The sequence below is a fragment of the Bombina bombina genome, chromosome 2 (genome assembly GCF_027579735.1).
Source record: "Bombina bombina isolate aBomBom1 chromosome 2, aBomBom1.pri, whole genome shotgun sequence".
NCBI lineage: Eukaryota > Metazoa > Chordata > Amphibia > Anura > Bombinatoridae > Bombina > Bombina bombina.
This window is the reverse complement of record NC_069500.1, coordinates 649,330,701-649,350,156: the sequence shown is the minus strand read 5'-3', so window position 1 is coordinate 649,350,156 and position 19,456 is coordinate 649,330,701.

Genomic DNA, 19,456 nt, shown 5'->3' with positions numbered 1-19,456 from the left:
AGCACCCGTAAAGGGTTGCACGTTAAATAACCAGCCATTATAAGTGGCTGGTTAATGCTCCCACAAGCTCACAGGAGCACTATGTGCTTAGCACAATTAACCAGAGGTCAGACCTCTGGTTAATTTAAAAAAAGTGCCCCAATTGCCCCCAAATAAAGTGGACTGTTCCTTTTTTTTAAATAAAAATATGAGCATCTTTATTTAAAAAAAAAAAAAAATAACTGCACAAAGCAGTTATAAGGGGTTAAAAGTGGCGGTGTGGGGTGCTGAAATTTTCCTTTACATTGCGGACTATGGGGACTGTGTTATAACTGTAAATATATACTATCTCACAAAAGTGAGTACACCCCTCACATTTTTGTAAATATTTTATGATATCTTTGAATGTGACAACACTGAAGAAATGACACTGCTGCAATGTAAAGTAGTGAGTGTACAGCCTGTATAACAGTGTAAATCTGCAGTCCCCTAAAATAACTCAACACACAGCCATTAATGTCTAAACCGTTGGCAACAAAAGTGAGTACAACCCTAAGTGAAAATATCCAAATTGGGTCCATTTAGCCACTTTCCCTCCCCGGTGTCATGTGACTCATTAGTGTTACAAGGTCTCAGTTGTGAATAGGGAGCAGGTTTGTTAAATTTGGTGTTATCGCTCTCACACTCTCTCATACTGGTAACTGAAAGTTCAACATGGCACCTCATGGCAAAGAACTCTCTGAGGATCTCTGAGGAAAGCTCAACTTTGCGCTCCACTCGTAATATCATATACAGAGGAGAGTAAAAATTAGTTATATGTATTAAAAATTGGATAAATAAAATATGCACTGTTTTTATACCAGTGAAATGAAGAGTTAAACAGAAAGCTCATGTATTTAACCTCTTTATCCCCAATGTCTGGGATTCCAAAAACATACATTTTTACATTAATTTTTTTCCCCCATACATTGAAGATTTCTAAAGGCAGAACTCCAAACTGTCTCTACTCCTACTCCTTCTGCCTCCCTTTCAGGGAAAAAACCAGAGACTGTCCCAACCTCGCCCATGAACCACTTGACTCTTTCCAACTCCACCACATCATGGCTAATCCATAGTCCTGCCCCTCCAACCATAAATCGGCACACTATTTACTCATGGGCCTCCACCCACAAGTTCCCCTCACCTTCCAGTCCTGGAAAGTCTCAGGGAAAATCCTTTTAACTAACTAGGGTACACAGCCTATTTTACACAGTGGCATTTTAGTATATTTCAGTTTTGAATAGATACCTTTTTACAACATTCTTTTAAGAACAGAATAAGTTTTTGTGATAAATTTCAATCTGCATGTGTGTATGGAGCTTACATATGTATGCAATGTGCACCTGCATTCATACAATACACCTTCAAAAATATTTCTAATTAAAAATGAATTGCAATGATCTATGAAGAGTATAATTTTACCATAAGCTTTACTGTGTTTCTCTCAGTTAACAGACAGTTTTTTTAAAACTATCATTAGCTACATTTTTTCAGGAGCTGAAAATAAGAATTGCAACTTGGGACGGGGTTAAAATGGTCCAGTAGCTCTACTAATGGATTGTGGTAGCTTATTGGGATATAAAATAATACCAAAAAATCATTCAAGCCACAATATTATATTTTTGCACAGCTATATAAATGGATTGTATATAGGGCAATAATGTTTTATTTTTGGATTTATTTACATGTATTTTCGTGTTAGTCATTTTCTTTGCATTTACTTTTAAGCCTTAATACATAGAAAATCATCTTTATATACAAATGTGTGCATGTGCTTTTAGTGTGAACATGCTGAGGATTATATTTGTAACTTTATTATTATTATTATTATTATTATTATTATTATTATTGGTTATTTGTAGAGCGCCAACAGATTCCGCAGTGCTATAAACAAAGGGGAGTGCAACAAAATAATTATAGGGATCAAATGGGTAGAGGGCCCTGCCAAGAGTTGCACTGTTGTAGTCAGCTCTTAAGAAGGTTATCTACAAACAGCTGGACTCTTAGGCTTACATGCTAAGGGGGTTCAGGGGATAGCAATGGAGGAGTGGAACTGGTATAAAGTAAGGTTAGCATAGGATTGTGTACAGTAGAGTCTTTAGGGAGATCTTGAAGCTTTCAAAACTAGGGGAGAGTCTTGTGGGGTGAGGCAGAGAGTTCCCCAAGATGGAAGCCAGTCTAGAGAAGTCCTGTAAATGGGAGTGCGATGAGGTAACCAGAGAGGAGGAGAGTAGGAGGTCATGAGCAGAGCGAAGGGGACGGGAGGGAGAGTATCTGGAGACAAGGTCTGAGATATAGGGGGGAGCAGTGCAGTTAAGGGCTTTGTATGTCAGAGTGAGAATTTTGTGTTTGATCCTAGAGGCAAGAGGAAGCCAGTGAAGGGATTGGCAGAGAGGAGCAGCAGATGAAGATCGACGTGTAAGGAAGATGAGTCTGGCAGAGGCATTCATTATGGATTGTAAAGGAGCTAGGCGGCAAGTGAGGAGACCAAAGAGGACAGAGTTGCAGTAATCGAGGCGGGAAAGAATGAGAGAGTGGATTAAAATCTTAGTTGTGTCTTGTGTAAGGAAGTCCGACCAAATGAAAAGAAATAAGCAGCAACGATGGTAGTAAGGTTAAAACTTAGCATTTATTGATGCAAATAAGTAAAACAGTCCATGGAGGGACAGAGGTACAACAAGAGGATACAGTATACGCGTTTCGGCTGTCGCCGTAATCACTGCTGCTGAATAAAAGTTACATGCATACTCATTTAAAAAGGGTGTGCATAGCCCTGATTGGTTAAGAGCTCAAATAAGGAAACTCCTTAAGTGAATTTGCAAGTGTACCACTGTTCAATTAACAATATATAATTATATATGTTAAAATTAAGTACATATATATATATCTTTTAACAGATAATACACACAATATGTTCTGTGTTACACATAGATACCAGCAACATCGTATGAACCTGAAAAATGACAGCATTAAATAAATAAAGAAATATTACCTATAAAACATATGCAAATGTTACTATTGTAACGAGTATGAACTTAAGGTATATATATGTATGCATGTACGCACATCAGACACAAGACTAAACATGCTACACAGATGTTGATTGAATTGCATACATGCATACATACATACACATATGGGTAAGACACATAGTATATCAGCAAAACATTAGCAACTGCAGATATTATCAATATCCTAAATGTAACATTTATGAACTTATCCAATATATGTGAGAAACAGAAGTAGCTCAAATGTTTAAGTGGAGATAAACCTCATGTAAGAGTAAACCTAAATGAGTGCCTACAAATGTATATACATGTACACCCGTTTAAATAAATATCAAAGCAAGAACTAAACTTGCTACACAAATGTGGATTAAGTGTCATACATGTGTACATACATATACAAATAGGCTACTCCCAATAAATGATCAAATCATACTCGGCATTGAGTCCAAAGGGGACTTTAGTGGAAAGTTTAAATATCCACAGCATCTCACGTTTCTCAAGAAGTCTTTGTCTATCCCCACCTCTTTTGGGATGCGGTATGAAATCAATGGCTTGCCATCTAAAAGAGGAGGCCTCCTTATTATGTTTAATACAAAAATGTTGGACTATAGGTGAAGATGACTTCCCTACTCTAATTTTGGACAGATGCTCCCTTATCCATGATCTTATGTCTCGTGTCGTGGATCCAACGTATTGGACATTACACAAAATGCAAGTGATGAGATAAATGACATACTGCGAAGTACAATTTAAACAATAGTTAATATCAAATGTACGTTGGGTGACTGTAGATGTAAATGTGTTTGATATAGTGACATAGTCACATGGTTTGCATCTGCTATTCCCACATCTAAACATACCTTTAGAAGTAAGCCATGAACTCAATGTGGCTCGAGGACTGCTTAGAACCGTGGGTGATAGGTAATTGCCCAATGTTTTATTGCGGCGGTATGAACATCTTATACCTTCAGCCACACAGGTAATAAGTCTGTCATCTGCCACAAGGAGTTTGAAATGTTTCCTCACAATGTCACATATTGCCTCATACTCAGTACTATAATTGGTTACAAAAGTAACCTTGTTGGACATCTGTTTCTTATTGTTGTTTTTTCTCCCTTTTAGCATAGATTTTTGATCCATACTCTGAACTTCACTCGCAGCCCTATTTATCACTTTTTTGGGGTAACCTCTACTACCGAAGCGGTCAAATAAATCTTCTTAATGTTGTGAAAAACTTTCTTCTGTTGAACAGTTTCATTTCGCCCTGATTAACTGTCCCTTGGCTATGGAGTACATAACATTTTTGGGGTGGCAACTCTTTGCATGTAAGACTGAGTTGCCCGATATGGGCTTCCTATAAATGCACGTGTCTATCCTGCCTGAGGTGTTACCCTTTAAGGAGATGTCTAGAAAGTTGATAGTATCACTGTGTGACTCTGAAGTGAATTTTAAATTCAGGTTGTTTTGGTTAATGTGATCAAGAAATTTAATTGTATCTTCAGTGTTACCGCTCCAAATAAGGAGCAGGTCATCAATAAATCGACCGTAGTAAATTATATTGAGTCTGAAGGGGTTCCGATCACCATAGATGTGGGACAGCTCCCACCAACCCATGTACAGGTTGGCATAGGAGGGGGCAAATTTAGCCCCCATAGCTGTCCCACATCTCTGGAGATAGAAAACCCCCTCAAACTCAAAATAATTGTGACATAGAAGAAATTCCGTCACTTCAATTATGTACCTTTTGAAATCAGAGTCTAAGTTAGAGTAGTGTGTCAGAATAAAATTGAGAGACTCAAGGCCACGTTCATGAGGTATGGACGAGTATAAATCAGTGACATCAATTGTCATCCAACTGAAAGTGGGATCCCATGTCAGATCATCCATTACTCTCAGGACATGCTTAGTGTCCTGTAAAAAACTGGGTAAAGCCTCAACCAAAGGACATAAAATGGCATCTAGCCACTCTGACATGTGCTCAAAAAGAGATCTGATCCCACTAACAATTGGTCGACCAACAACATTAATCAGGGACTTATGCACCTTCGGGAGATGGTGGAGCACAGGAGTTACAGGAAACTCAACATACAAATATTCAAAGGTGTTCTTATCAAGAAAACCTTGTTCCATCCCATTGTCCAGAAGGTGCATAAGTTCAACCTGAAAAAGTTTGGTGGGATTAGTGGAAAGAATGGTATACTGTGTGGGGTCATTAAGTTGGTGTAGTGCTTTATTTTTGTAGTCCACGGTATCCATAACCACAACAGAGCCCCCCTTATCCGCATTGCGGATCACAATCTGTTCATTTTCCTGCAAATCCTTTAGAGCCTTCCTTTCTGAAATGGACAGATTATCAGGAAGTTTCTTTTTATGTAGGGCTAGATCTTTTAGATCTTTTTCTACCCTATTATAGAATTTTTCTATAAGGGGGCCTCTGCTGTGGATAGGATAGAATGTGGATGCCTTTTTAAAACCCACAAATTTGTTTACACAATGTTGTTCGCTCATATCTGTTAGGTTTTCCCTGGCCATTGCATCCAGAGCAATTACATCACAGGTTTCTGAAAATGACAAATCATTATTCAAATTTACTCTGGTTATGTCATGGCCAGGTTCTCCCACAGGGATGGGTGCGGTATCCTGATTACTGTTGGAGAAATGTTTTTTCAGTGTAAAATTACGGACTAAGCGATTTACATCCAACATGGTTTTGAACAAATCAAAACCAGTTGAAGGCACAAAACCTAAACCAAGACTCAAAAGTTTAATTTGTAAATCGCTTAACAGTGTATTACACAAATTGATTACACTGAGGGTGCATACTTGTTGGTTCCCTTTGTTATCCTCTGTGGATAACGATTCTGTATATTCTGTGTATTCCCTCCTCCCTTGGGATTCATTGGGGTTACTGAAAAAACCTGTTCTAATTGGGTATTACTACAATGTGAATTCGTAGCTTGTGTCTCAGTTGACTCCATGCTGTTGTGTGTTGTCGGTATATATTTGTTTTTGTTTTTATCCTTTGATTTTGCAAAGGGTGCAGCTGCACCACTATTTGCTTGCACCCCCTGTGCAGCAGTATTTTTCAAGATACCTGGTCTTGTTTCACTACAGATATCAGTGTATCATGTAACTCTCTGGCTACTATTGGATCTATGGTTTCTGTTGTGTGACCTACCCCTACTCCTGTTTCTATTGTGTTGTCTGCGAGTGTTGAATCTATGTGTCTTATTCCATACATGAATGGTGTTGGTATCATAATCAGCTTTATCACGCAGGTATTTAACATGCTTGGTACTCATAACAGTTGATTTTACATTTGCTACAGATTTTTTTAGAACATCATCAAATCTGGGATAATCAATTTCATGTTTACGTGTATTAAGCTCTATTTGAATAATATTGATGTTATCTCTAGTTTCATTTAACAATTTGTTTTTATAGGACACCAACAGAATCATTAGTCTGACTGAACATTCATCAAGTATAGTGTTATCCACAAATTCAGTGTCCTCAGTTTCAAAGGTGGGGTATTTAAAATTCTAAGGCCTCTGGGTATCATTTTCATGTCTAAATACTTCCCCAGTGTCCATATATCCCACTGAAGTCTGGTTTCCTTTGTACAAAGTTTGTCCATTTCCTGGAACAAGTCTGTTAGTGCATAGTCAGATCTACTGGTAGAAAATATTTTGGCAAGTTCTAAAGAAGGTTCATCTCTAGATATAACTGGCATCAATGAGTAAAATTGTGTGTCCTCCATATTTGTAATAATAACTTCCCAATACTCGACCCCTCAAACCAGCAGTGCTGCCCAAAAGCACTTAATACCAAAGAAAAAGTAACCAAAGATATGCTGGAAGAGGAGGGAGTAAGTGCAATGGCTAGTGACCTATATTAAATACAGCGGTCGTTATCCAATTAGCAAGGAGAGTAGATAATGGTAGCAAACAAGTCCAGCAATATAAACATGCAAAATGTCCAATAGTGCAATATAATAGTGATGTAATGTCATTTGTGTTCCGCTTCTGACATAGTGTCAAGAAATTACCTCCAAGTAAGCAGAAAAACATTTAAAGCACCATAGCTGTATGTTGCGTGTAGGCACCAAGTACCTGCCGGCTTACCAGATAGCCCCTACGAAGACCAGGCTCCGTCACAAACTCTTGTTACCAGACGTCCTCATGAAGACCAGGCTCCGTCATAGATTTCAGGGAGAGGGAGAACCGCAACACTCTGTGCTGTTCCGTCTGCCATGCCGAGACAGCTTGAAACCGGAAGTCTCTCTCTCCACCACGTGATCCAATAGGACGCTGAGAAGAAGGGGGCTCGTCTTACGGCTAGTCCATCTGGGCCAATGCCAACGCAGGTACTCGGATTCTCCTTGCTCCTAGTTAGACAGGAAACTTTAGTAAAAGCCGATGACTGCGGCTGCCATAGAGGAAGCATTGCTGCTTAATGGGCAAAAGACATCCGACCAAATGAAAAGGAATAAGCAGCAACGATGGTAGTAAGGTTAAAACTTAGCATTTATTGATGCAAATAAGTAAAACAGTCCATGGAGGGACAGAGGTACAACAAGAGGATACAATATACGCGTTTCGGCTGTCGCCGTAATCACTACTGCTGAATAAAAGTTACATGCATACTCATTTAAAAAGGGTGTGCATAGCTGTTCAATTAACAATATATAATTATATATGTTAAAATTAAGTACATATATATATATATATCTTTTAACAGATAATACACACAATATGTTCTGTGTTACGCATAGATACCAGCAACATCGTATGAACCTGAAAAATGACAGCATTAAATAAATAAAGAAATATTACCTATAAAACATATGCAAATGTTACTATTGTAACGAGTATGAGCTTAAGGTATATATATGTATGCATGTACGCACATCAGACACAAGGCTAAACATGCTACACAGATGTTGATTGAATTGCATATATGCATACATACATACACATATGGGTAAGACACATAGTATATCAGCAAAACATTAGCAACTGCAGATATTATCAATATCCTAAATGTAAAATTTATTAAATTATCCAATATATGTGAGAAACAGAAGTAGCTCAAATGTTTAAGTGGAGATAAACCTCATGTAAGAGTAAACCTAAATGAGTGCCTACAAATATAAATACATGTACACCCGTTTAAATAAATATCAAACGCAAGAACTAAACTTGCCACACAAATGTGGATTAAGTGTCATACATGTGTACATACATATACAAATAGGCTACTCCCAATAATTGATCAAATCATACTCGGCATTGAGTCCAAAGGGGACTTTAGTGGAAAGTTTAAATATCCACAGCATCTCACGTTTCTCAAGAAGTCTTTGTCTATCCCCACCTCTTTTGGGATGCGGTATGAAATCAATGGCTTGCCATCTAAAAGAGGAGGCCTCCTTATTATGTTTAATACAAAAATGTTGGACTATAGGTGAAGATGACTTCCCTACTCTAATTTTGGACAGATGTTCCCTTATCCGTGATCTTATGTCTCGTGTCGTGAGTCCAACGTATTGGACAATACACAAAATGCAAGTGATGAGATAAATGACATACTGCGAAGTACAATTTAAACAATAGTTAATATCAAATGTACGTTGGGTGACTGTAGATGTAAATGTGTTTGATATAGTGACATAGTCACATGGTTTGCATCTGCTATTCCCACATCTAAACATACCTTTTGATGTAAGCCATGAACTCAATGTGGCCAGTAGCTCTACTAATGGATTGTGGTAGCTTACTGGGATATAAAATAATACCAAAAATCATTCAAGCCACAATATTATATTTTTGCACAGCTATTTAAATGGATTGTAAATAGGGCAATAATGTTTTATTTTTGGATTTATTTACATGTATTTTCGTGTCAGTCATTTTCTTTGCATTTACTTTTTAGCCTTAATACATAGAAAATCATCTTTATATACCAATGTGTGCATGTGCTTTTATTGTGAACATGCTGAGGATTATATTTGTAACTTTATTATTATTATTATTATTATCGGTTATTTGTAGAGCGCCAACAGATTCCGCAGTGCTATAAACAAAGGGGGAGTACAACAAAATAATTATAGGGATCAAATGGGTAGAGGGCCCTGCCAAGAGTTGCACTGTTGTAGTCAGCTCTTAAGAAGGTTATCTACAAACAGCTGGACTCTTAGGCTTACATGCTAAGGGGGTTCAGGGGATAGCAATGGAGGAGTGGAACTGGTATAAAGTAAGGTTAGCATAGGATTGTATACAGTAGAGTCTTTAGGGAGCTCTTGAAGCTTTCAAAACTAGGGGAGAGTCTTGTGGGGTGAGGCAGAGAGTTTCCCAAGATGGAAGCCAGTCTAGAGAAGTCCTGTAAACGGGAGTGCGATGAGGTAACCAGAGAGGAGGAGAGTAGGAGGTCATGAGCAGAGCGAAGGGGACGGGAGGGAGAGTATCTGGAGACAAGGTCTGAGATATAGGGGGGAGCAGTGCAGTTAAGGGCTTTGTATGTCAGAGTGAGAATTTTGTGTTTGATCCTAGAGGCAAGAGGAAGCCAGTGAAGGGATTGGCAGAGAGGAGCAGCAGATGAAGATCGACGTGTAAGGAAGATGAGTCTGGCAGAGGCATTCATTATGGATTGTAAAGGAGCTAGGCGGCAAGTGAGGAGACCAAAGAGGACAGAGTTGCAGTAATCGAGGCGGGAAAGAATGAGAGAGTGGATTAAAATCTTAGTTGTGTCTTGTGTAAGGAAGTGCCTAATTTTAGAGATATTTTTAAGATGGAAGCGGCAGGCTTTAGCCAAGGACTGAATGTGAGGAGTGAAAGAAAGATCTGAGTCAAATGTGACCCCGAGACATCGGCCATGCGGGGTAGGGGTAATGATGGAGTTGTCGACAGTTATAGATAGATTGGGGGTGGAGATTTTTGAAGAAGGGGGGAAAATGAGAAGCTCAGTTTTGGAGAGATTTAGCTTGAGGTAGTGAGAGGACATCCAGGAAGAGATGTGAGAAAGACAGTTAGTGACACGGGTTAGCAAGGAAGGAGATAGGTCTGGGAGAAGTAGATTTGGGTGTTGTCGGCATACAAATGATATTGTAAACTATGGGACTTTATTAGGGAACCTAGTGATGACGTGTAGATTGAGAAGAGAAGGGGACCGAGGACAGAGCCTTGCGGTACTCCTACAGAAAGTGGTGATAGGGCAGAGGAGGCCCCAAAGAAGGCTACATTAAAGGTACGGTTTGACAGGTAGGAAGAGAGCCACGAAAGGGCTGTGTCATAGATGCCGAAGGATTGGAGGGTTTGGAGCAAAAGAGAGTGGTCAACAGTGTCCAAGGCTGCGGACAGATCAAGGAGGATAAGCAGAGATAAGTGGCTTTTTGATTTTGCCGTATGTAGGTCGTTGGTAACCTTAACAATAGCTGTCTCTGAGGAGTGATGGGGACAAAATCCAGATTGCAGTGGGTCAAGAAAGGAATTTAACGTAAGGAAATGGCATATGTGTGCATATACTAGTTTTTCAAGGTTTTGAGGCAAGAGTGAGGAGGGAAATAGGGTGGTAGTTGGATGGGGAAGTAGGATCAAGGGAAGATTTTTTGAGGATAGGTGTGACCAGTGCATGTTTCAGCAATGAGGGAAATATACCGGTGCTGAGGGAGAGGTTGAAAATGTGTGTTAGAATAGGGGTAATAGTAACAGAGAGGGAGGAGAGTAGCTGTGAGGGGATAGGGTCAAGGGGACAGGTAGTGAGGTGAGAGTGCAATATAAGTGCCGAAACTTCTTCCTCAGTAACAGGGGAGAATGAGCTAAGTTTCAGGTTATGTGGGTTGTGGTTGAGTGAGAGAATTTGAGGGGGGGAGAGAATGGAATTATGTTGAGAGCTGATTTCATTTCTGATGGAGTCAATTTTGTTATTGAAGTGGCTGGCAAAGTCTTGAGCTGACAGAGAAGTTCTATTAGGAGGTGGTGGAGGGTGGAGGAGAGTATTGAAAGTGGAGAACAGACGTTTTGGGTTTGAAGAAAGATTAGAGATAAGAGTAGAGAAGTAGTGTTGCTTATGGAGATTAAGGGCAGAATAGTAGGAGTTCAAGATTAATTTGTAACGGAGAAAATCAGCTGAACTCCAAGATTTTCTCCAGTGCCGTTCAGCAGTACGGGAACACCTGCATAGGTACCATGTCAGAGGAGTATGCCAGGGCTGAGGATGAGTGTGTGATTTCCAAGCAACGGTAAGAGGGGCGAGATTGTCAAGGACGAATATAAGGGTGGAATTATAGTGGCAGATAGATTGCTCAGGGCAGGAAAAGGAGGAGAAGGATGAGAGGAGCGGTTTGAGTGAATTAGCAAGCTGTTGCTAATCTAAAGACATAATGCTTCTGTGAAGTTGGGTGTGAGGAGTAGAAGGAGGGAGAGTTGTAGGAAGGGATGATATGTTGCAAGTAAGGAGATGGTGGTCAGAAAGAGGAAAGGGGGAGTTTGTGAAGTTTGAGAGAGTGCATCGATAGCTAAAGATCTGGTCAGGAGAGTGACCGTCTTTGTGAGTGGGAGAATCAGTCCATTGTGACAGACCGAAAGAGGAAGTGAGTTGCAGAAGTTGTTTTGCAGATGAGGCAGTGGGATTGTCAAGGGGGATATTGAAGTCTCCAAGAATGAGGGCAGGGGTGTCTGAGGAAAGGAAATAAATTAGCCAGGCAGCCAAGTGATCTAGAAATTGAGTTGAGGAGCAAGGGGGTCGGTATATGACTGCAACACGTACAGAGAGAGTGGAGAATAAGCGAATCATGTGGGTTTTGAATGAGGGAAATGTGAGGGAAGAGATGGGATGTATTTGTTGAAAGGTGCAACGAGAGGAAAGTAAAATACCTACACCACCTCCTTGTCTATTACCAGACCTAGGAGTGTGGCTGAAGTGGAGACCCCCATGTGACAGAGCAGCAGTGGATGCTGTGTCTAGGGGAGAGAGCCAGGTTTCTGTTAGGGCCAGAAGGTTGAGGGAGCGAGAGATAAAGAGGTCATGTATAGAAGTGAGCTTGTTGCAAACAGAGCGAGAGTTCCAGAGTGCGCAAGTGAAAGGGGTAGTGGCTTTTGATGCAAGAAGAATGTGAGTAAGGTTTGCAGAGTTTTGTTTTCTGAGTCTATGGGATGGTACACATGGATGTGCACAGCTTGGCAGTGGTTGTGGACCAGGATTAGGGGAGATGTCACCAGCAGTAAGTAAAAGCAAGAGGGATAAGGACATGAGATGAGATACAGATTTGCAGTAGTGAGACTGCTTTTGAGACGAGCTGCAGGGGGGAGAGAGAGTGTTTAGGAATAGGTAAAGTACATGATTAAAAAAGTAAGGTGAGTTTAAGAGATATCGACTAATGAACAGTGCAGGTGGAGAGGGAGAAGGAGTAATTGACTAATGTAGTTTGTTGTACAGACAAGAGGTAGCAAAAAGGAATATGAATATATCGAGCATTTTTACAAAATTGGGAACCAGTTAAACACATAAGACACAGAATTACAGTAGCAATTGCATAAGAAAACAAAAAGGTATATGAAACATAATATTACAGAAGTACTTGCCTTGTGTCTTGCCCCTTGCCCAATCATTGTTAAATTCTTGTATAATTCTATTGTTAATGCCTCACTTATAAAATGTTCACTTAATTCTTGTATAATTCTAATGTTTATGCCTCACTTATAAAATGTTCACTTAATTCTTGTATAATTCTAATGTTAATGCCTTACTTATAAAATTTTCACTTAATTCTTGTATAATTCTAATGTTAATGCCTCACTTATAAAATGTTCAAATGTGAACATATGTTGTTATAGCAATGCACAGGCCAGTGCAATGCACAGCCCAAACTAGTGTGAAATATATGCAGGCAGGGCAGTCAGCTGAGTCCACTAAATTTAGTTGATTGCTATTTAAAGACAATTGGAAATGCCAAGTGAGGCATTAATATTAGAATTATACAAGAATTGAACAATGATTGGGCAAGGGGCAAGACATAAACGCCTAGATTTAGAGTTTTGCGTTAGAAGGGGTGCGTTAGCTATGCGTGTTTTTTTTCCCCTGCACCTTTTAAACAACGCTGGTATTTAGAGTTCTCAGAAAGGCTGCGTTAGGCTCCAAAAAGGGAGCGTACAGGCATATTTACCGCCACTGCAACTCTCAATACCAGCGTGGCTTACGGACGCGGCCAGCTTAAAAAACGTGCTCGTGCACGATTCCCCCATAGGAAACAATGGGGCAGTTTGAGCTGGAAAAAAACCTAACACCTGCAAAAAAGCAGCATTCAGCTCCTAACGCAGCCCCATTGTTTCCTATGGGGAAACACTTCCTAAGTCTGCACCTAACACCCTAACATGTACCCCGAGTCTAAACACCCCTAACCTTACACTTATTAACCCCTAATCTGCCACCCCCGCTATCGCTGACCCCTGCATATTATTTTTAACCCCTAATCTGCCACTCCATACACCACCACAACCTACGTTATCCCTATGTATTCCTAATCTGCTGCCCCTAACACTGCTGACCCCTATATTATATTTATTACCCCTAATCTGCCCCCCCCAATGTCACCGCTACCTACCTATACTTATTAACCCCTAATCTGCCGACCGGACCTCACTGCTACTATAATAAATGTATTAACCCCTAATCCGCCTCACTCCTGACTCAAAAACCCTATAATAAATAGTATTAACCCCTAATCTGCCCTCCCTAACATCACCGACACCCAACTTCAAGTATTAACCCCTAATCTGCCGACCGGACCTCGCCGCTACTCTAATAAATGTATTAACCCCTAAAGCTAAGTCTAACCCTAAAACTAACACCCCCCTAAGTTAAATATAATTTAAATCTAACAAAATAAAATAAATCTTATTAACTAAAGTATTCCTATTTAAAGCTAAATACTTACCTGTAAAATAAACCCTAATATAGCTACAATATAACTAATGATCGGAACAGCCAATAGAATGCAAGCTCAATCTGATTGGCTGATTGGATCAGCCAATCCGATTGAACTTGAATCGGATTGGCTGATTCAATCAGCCAATCAGATTTTTCCTACCTTAATTCCGATTGGCTGATAGCATCCTATCAGCCAATCGGAATTCGAGGGACGCCATCTTGGATGACGTCACTTAAAGGAACCTTCATTCTGTCACAAATATCTCAGGATTCAGCTGCTAAGGAGTTAACTTTGTGTAGCTGGCACTCAAAACAGTTATTTGTTTTCAAGAAGAATTGTGTTTGTATTTTCTTTGAAGTGCCAGAACCCCCTAAATAGCTACCAAATGTTAGTGTGTATGCATTGGGTCCTAAAGTCACTGAAACTCTTAGTCACAGAGATACACAGGATAAAGTTTATGGCTTAAGCTGTCAATAGAATGCCTGATGCAAAACAGGCCCTTCATTACACAAACTGACCAGGTCACTGGCAGGACATTGGTATATTATGTACATATGTGGGTTAAAAGTGTTATAACCTTAATGGCAGGTAAATATGACAACCTATGGCATATTTGATATCAAACCGAGTCTCTCAATAAACCTAAAAGGTTCTAGACATGTAAATATAGAAATTTCTTACCTAGCAGAAATGATACTGGATTGTATAATTTCAGGCAAGAAATTAGTCTATTGAAGGTTGTAAAGACAGGGGGGTTTCTTAGCCCGCCCAGGAGGGTGTGGTTAAGCAACCTGATCTCTGAAAAGTAGGGTTTAAGAATCTTACGGCTAGATTTAGAGTTTTGTCAGTAAGGACCCGCGTAGCTAACGCTGGCTTTTTTCTGGCCGCACCTTTAAAATAACTCTGGTATTGAGAGTCCACAGAATGGCTGCGTTAGGCTCCAAAAAAGGAGCGTAGAGCATATTTAACGCCACTGCAACTCTCGATACCAGAGTTGCTTATGGATGCGGCCAGCCTCAAAAACGTGCTCGTGCACGATTGCCCCATAGGAAACAATGGGGCTGTTTGAGCTGAAAAAAAACCTAACACCTGCAAAAAAGCCGCGTTCAGCTCCTAACGCAGCCCCATTGTTTGCTATGGGGAAACACTTCCTACGTCTGCACCTAACACTATAACATGTACCCCGAGTCTAAACACCCCTAACCTTACACTTATTAACCCCTATTCTGCCGCCCCCGCTATCGCTATTGTATATTATTTTTAACCCCTAATCTGCCGCTCCGTAAACCGCCGCTACTTACATTATCTCTATGTACCCCTAATCTGCTGCCCCTAACACCGCCGACCCCTATATTATATTTATTAACCCCTAATCTGCCCCCCACAACGTCGCCTCCACCTGCCTACACTTATTAACCCCTAATCTGCCGAGCGGACCTGAGCGCTACTATAATAAAGTTATTAACCCCTAATCCGCCTCACTAACCCTATAATAAGTAGTATTAACCCCTAATCTGCCCTCCCTAACATCGACGACACCTAACTTCAATTATTAACCCCTAATCTGCCGACTGGAGCTCACCGCTATTCTAATAAATGGATTAACCCCTAAAGCTAAGTCTAACCCTAACACTAACACCCCCCCTAAATTAAATATAATTTAAATCTAACGAAATTAATTAACTCTTATTAAATAAATTATTCCTATTTAAAGATAAATACTTACCTATTATTATTATTATTATCGGTTATTTGTAGAGCGCCAACAGATTCTGCAGCGCTATAAACAAAGGGGGAGTACAACAAAACAATTATAGGGTAGAGGGCCCTGCCAAGAGTTGCACTGTTGTAGTCAGCTCTTAAGAAGGTGATCTACAAACAGCTGGACTTTTAGGCTTACATGCTAAGAGGGTTCAGGGGATTGCAGTGGGGGAGAGGAACTGTTATTAGGAAAGGTTAGCGTAGGTTGTATGCGTCCCTGAACAGTAGAGTCTTTAGGGAGCACTTGAAGCTTTTAAAACTAGAAGAGAGTCTTGTGGAGCGAGGCAGAGAGTTCCACAAGATGGGAGCCAGTCTGGAGAAGTCCTGTAAACGGGAGTGTGATGAGATGACAAGAGAGGAGGAGAGTAGGAGGTCATGAGCAGAGCGAAGGGGACGGGAGGGAGAGTATCTGGAGACAAGGTCTGAGATGTAGGGGGGAGCAGTGCAGTTGAGGGCTTTGTATGTAAGAGTGAGAGTTTTGTGTTTGATCCTAGAGGCAAGAGGAAGCCAGTGAAGGGATTGGCAGAGAGGAGCAGCAGATGAAGAGCGACGTGTAAGGAAGATGAGTCTGGCAGAGGCATTCATTATGGATTGTAAAGGAGCTAGGCAGCAGGTGGGGAGACCAGAGAGGACAGAGTTGCAATAATCAAGGCGGGAGAGAATGAGAGAGTGGATTAAAATCTTAGTTGTGTCTTGTGTAAGGAAGTGTCTAATTTTAGAGATGTTTTTAAGGTGGAAGCAGCAGGCTGTAGCCAAGGACTGAATGTGAGGAGTGAAGGAAAGATCTGAGTCAAATGTGACCCCGAGACATCGGGCATGCAGGATAGGGGTAATGACGGAGTTGTCAACAGTTATAGAGATATTGGGGGTGGAGATTTTGGAAGAAGGGGGGAAAATGAGGAGCTCAGTTTTGGAGAGATTTAGCTTGAGGTAGTGAGAGGACATCCAGGAAGAGATGTGAGAAAGACAGTTAGTGAGACGGGTTAGCAAGGAAGGAGATAGTTCTGGTGCAGAGAAGTAGATTTGGGTGTCATTGTCATTCAAATGATATTGGAAACCGTGGGACTTAATTAGGGAACCTAGTGATGACGTATAGATTGAGAAGAGAAGGGGACCGAGGACAGAGCCTTGCGGTACTCCGACAGAAAGTGGTGACGGGGCAGAGGAGGCCCCAGAGAAGGCTACACTGAAGGTACGGTTTGACAGGTAGGAAGAGAGCCACGAAAGGGCTGTGTCACAGATGCCGAAGGATTGGAGGGTTTGGAGCAAAAGAGGGTGGTCGACAGTGTCAAAGGCTGCGGACAGATCAAGGAGGATAAGCAGAGAGAAGTGGCCTTTTGATTTAGCTGTAAGTAGGTCATTGGTGACCTTAACAATAGCTGTCTCTGTGGAGTGATGGGGACGAAATCCAGATTGAAGCGGGTCAAGAAGGGAGTTTAACTTAAGGAAATGGGATAGGCGTGCGTATACTAGTTTTTCGAGAAGCTTTGAAGCAAGAGGGAGAAGGGAAATTGGGCGGTAGTTGGATGGGGAGGTAGGATCAAGGGAAGGTTTTTTGAGGATAGGTGTGACCAGTGCATGTTTCATTGATGAGGGAAATGTACCAGTACTGAGGGAGAGGTTGAAAATGTGTGTTAGTATAGGGGTAAGGGTAGCAGAGAGAGAGGGGAGCAGCTGTGAGGGGATAGGGTCAAGGGGACAGGTAGTGAGGTGAGAGCGCAGTATAAGTGCTGAAACTTTGTCCTCAGTAACAGGGGAGAATGAACTAAGTTTCAGGTTATGAGGGTTGTGGTTGAGTGAGAGTATTTGAGGGGGGGAGAGAATGGAATTGTGTTGAGAACTGATTTCATGTCTGATGGAATCAATTTTGTTAATGAAGTGACTGGCAAAGTCTTGAGCTGACAGAGAAGTTGTATTAGGAAGTGGAGGAGGGCGGAGGAGAGTATTGAAAGTGGAGAACAGACGTTTTGGGTTTGAAGAAAGATTAGAGATAAGAGTAGAGAAGTAGTGTTGCTTGTGGAGATTAAGGGCAGAGTAGTAGGAGTTCAAGATGAATTTGTAATGAAGAAAATCAGCTGAACTCCTTGATTTTCTCCAATGCCGTTCAGCAGTACGGGAACATCTGCGTAGGTACCATGTCAGAGGAGTATGCCAGGGCTGGGGATGAGTGTGTGATTTCCTAGCAGTGGTACGAGGGGCGAGATTGTCAAGGGCGGATATAAGGGTGTAATTATATTGGCGGATAGATTGTTCAGGGCAGGAAAAGGAGGAGAAGGATGAGAGGAGTGGTTGAAGAGAATTAGCAAGTTGTTGCTGATCTAAAGACCTAATGCTTCTGTGAAGTTTGGTGTGAGGAGTAGAAGGTGGGAGAGTTGTAGGAAGGGATGAAATGTTGCAGGTAAGGAGATGGTGGTCAGAAAGAGGAAAATGGGAGTTTGAGAAGTTTGAGAGAGTGCATCGATAGCTAAAGATCAGGTCAAGGGAGTGACCGTCTTTGTGAGTGGGAGAATCAGTCCATTGTGACAGACCGAAAGAGGAAGTGAGTTGCAGAAGTTGTTTAGCAGATGAGGCAGTGGGATTGTTGAGGGGGATGTTGAAGTCGCCAAGAATGAGGGCAGGGGTGTCTGAGGAAAGGAAATAAAGAAGCCAGGCAGCAAAGTGATCTAAAAATTGAGTTGGGGAGCCAGGTGGGCAGTATATGACTGCAACACGTATAGAGAGGGGAGAGAATAGCCGAATCATGTGTACTTCAAATGAAGAAAATGTAAGTGAAGAGAAGGGCTGTATTTGTTGGAAGGTGCAACGAGAGGAAAGTAAAATACCGACACCACCTCCTTGTCTATTGCCAGACCTAGGAGTGTGGCTGAAATGGAGACCCCCATGTGACAGTGCAGCAGTGGATGCTGTGTCTGAATTAGAGAGCCAGGTTTCTGTAAGAGCCAGAAGGTTAAGAGAGTGGGAGATAAAGAGATCATGGATAGAAGTGAGCTTGTTGCAAACGGAGCGAGAGTTCCAGAGTGCACAAAATAAATCCTAATATAGCTACAATATAAATTATAATTATATTATAGCTATTTTAGGATTAATATTTATTTTACAGGTAACTTTGTAATTATTTTAACCAGGTACAATACCTATTAAATAGTTAAGAACTATTTAATAGCTAAAATAGTTAAAATAATTACAAATTTACCTGTAAAATAAATCATAACCTAAGTTACAATTAAATCTAACACTACACTATCAATAAATTAATTAAATAAAATACCTATAATTATCTACAATTAAACCTAACACTACACTATCAATAAATAAATTAAATACAATATCCACAAATAAATACAATGAAATAAACTAACTAAAGTACAAAAAATAAAAAAGAACTAAGTTACAAAAATAAAAAAATATTTACAAACATTAGAAATATATTACAACAATTTTAAACTAATTGCACCTACTCTAAGCCCCCTAATAAAATAACAAAGCCCCCCAAAATAAAAAAAATGCCCTACCCTATTCTAAATTACTAAAGTTCAAAGCTCTTTTACCTTACCAGCCTTGAACAGGGCCCTTTGCGGGGCATGCCCCAAGAAGTTCAGCTCTTTTGCCTGTAAAAAAAACCATACAATACCCCCCCCCCAACATTACAAACCACCACCCACATACCCCTAATCTAACCCAAACCCCCCTTAAATAAACCTAACACTAAGCCCCTGAAGATCTCCCTACCTTGAGTCGTCTTCAC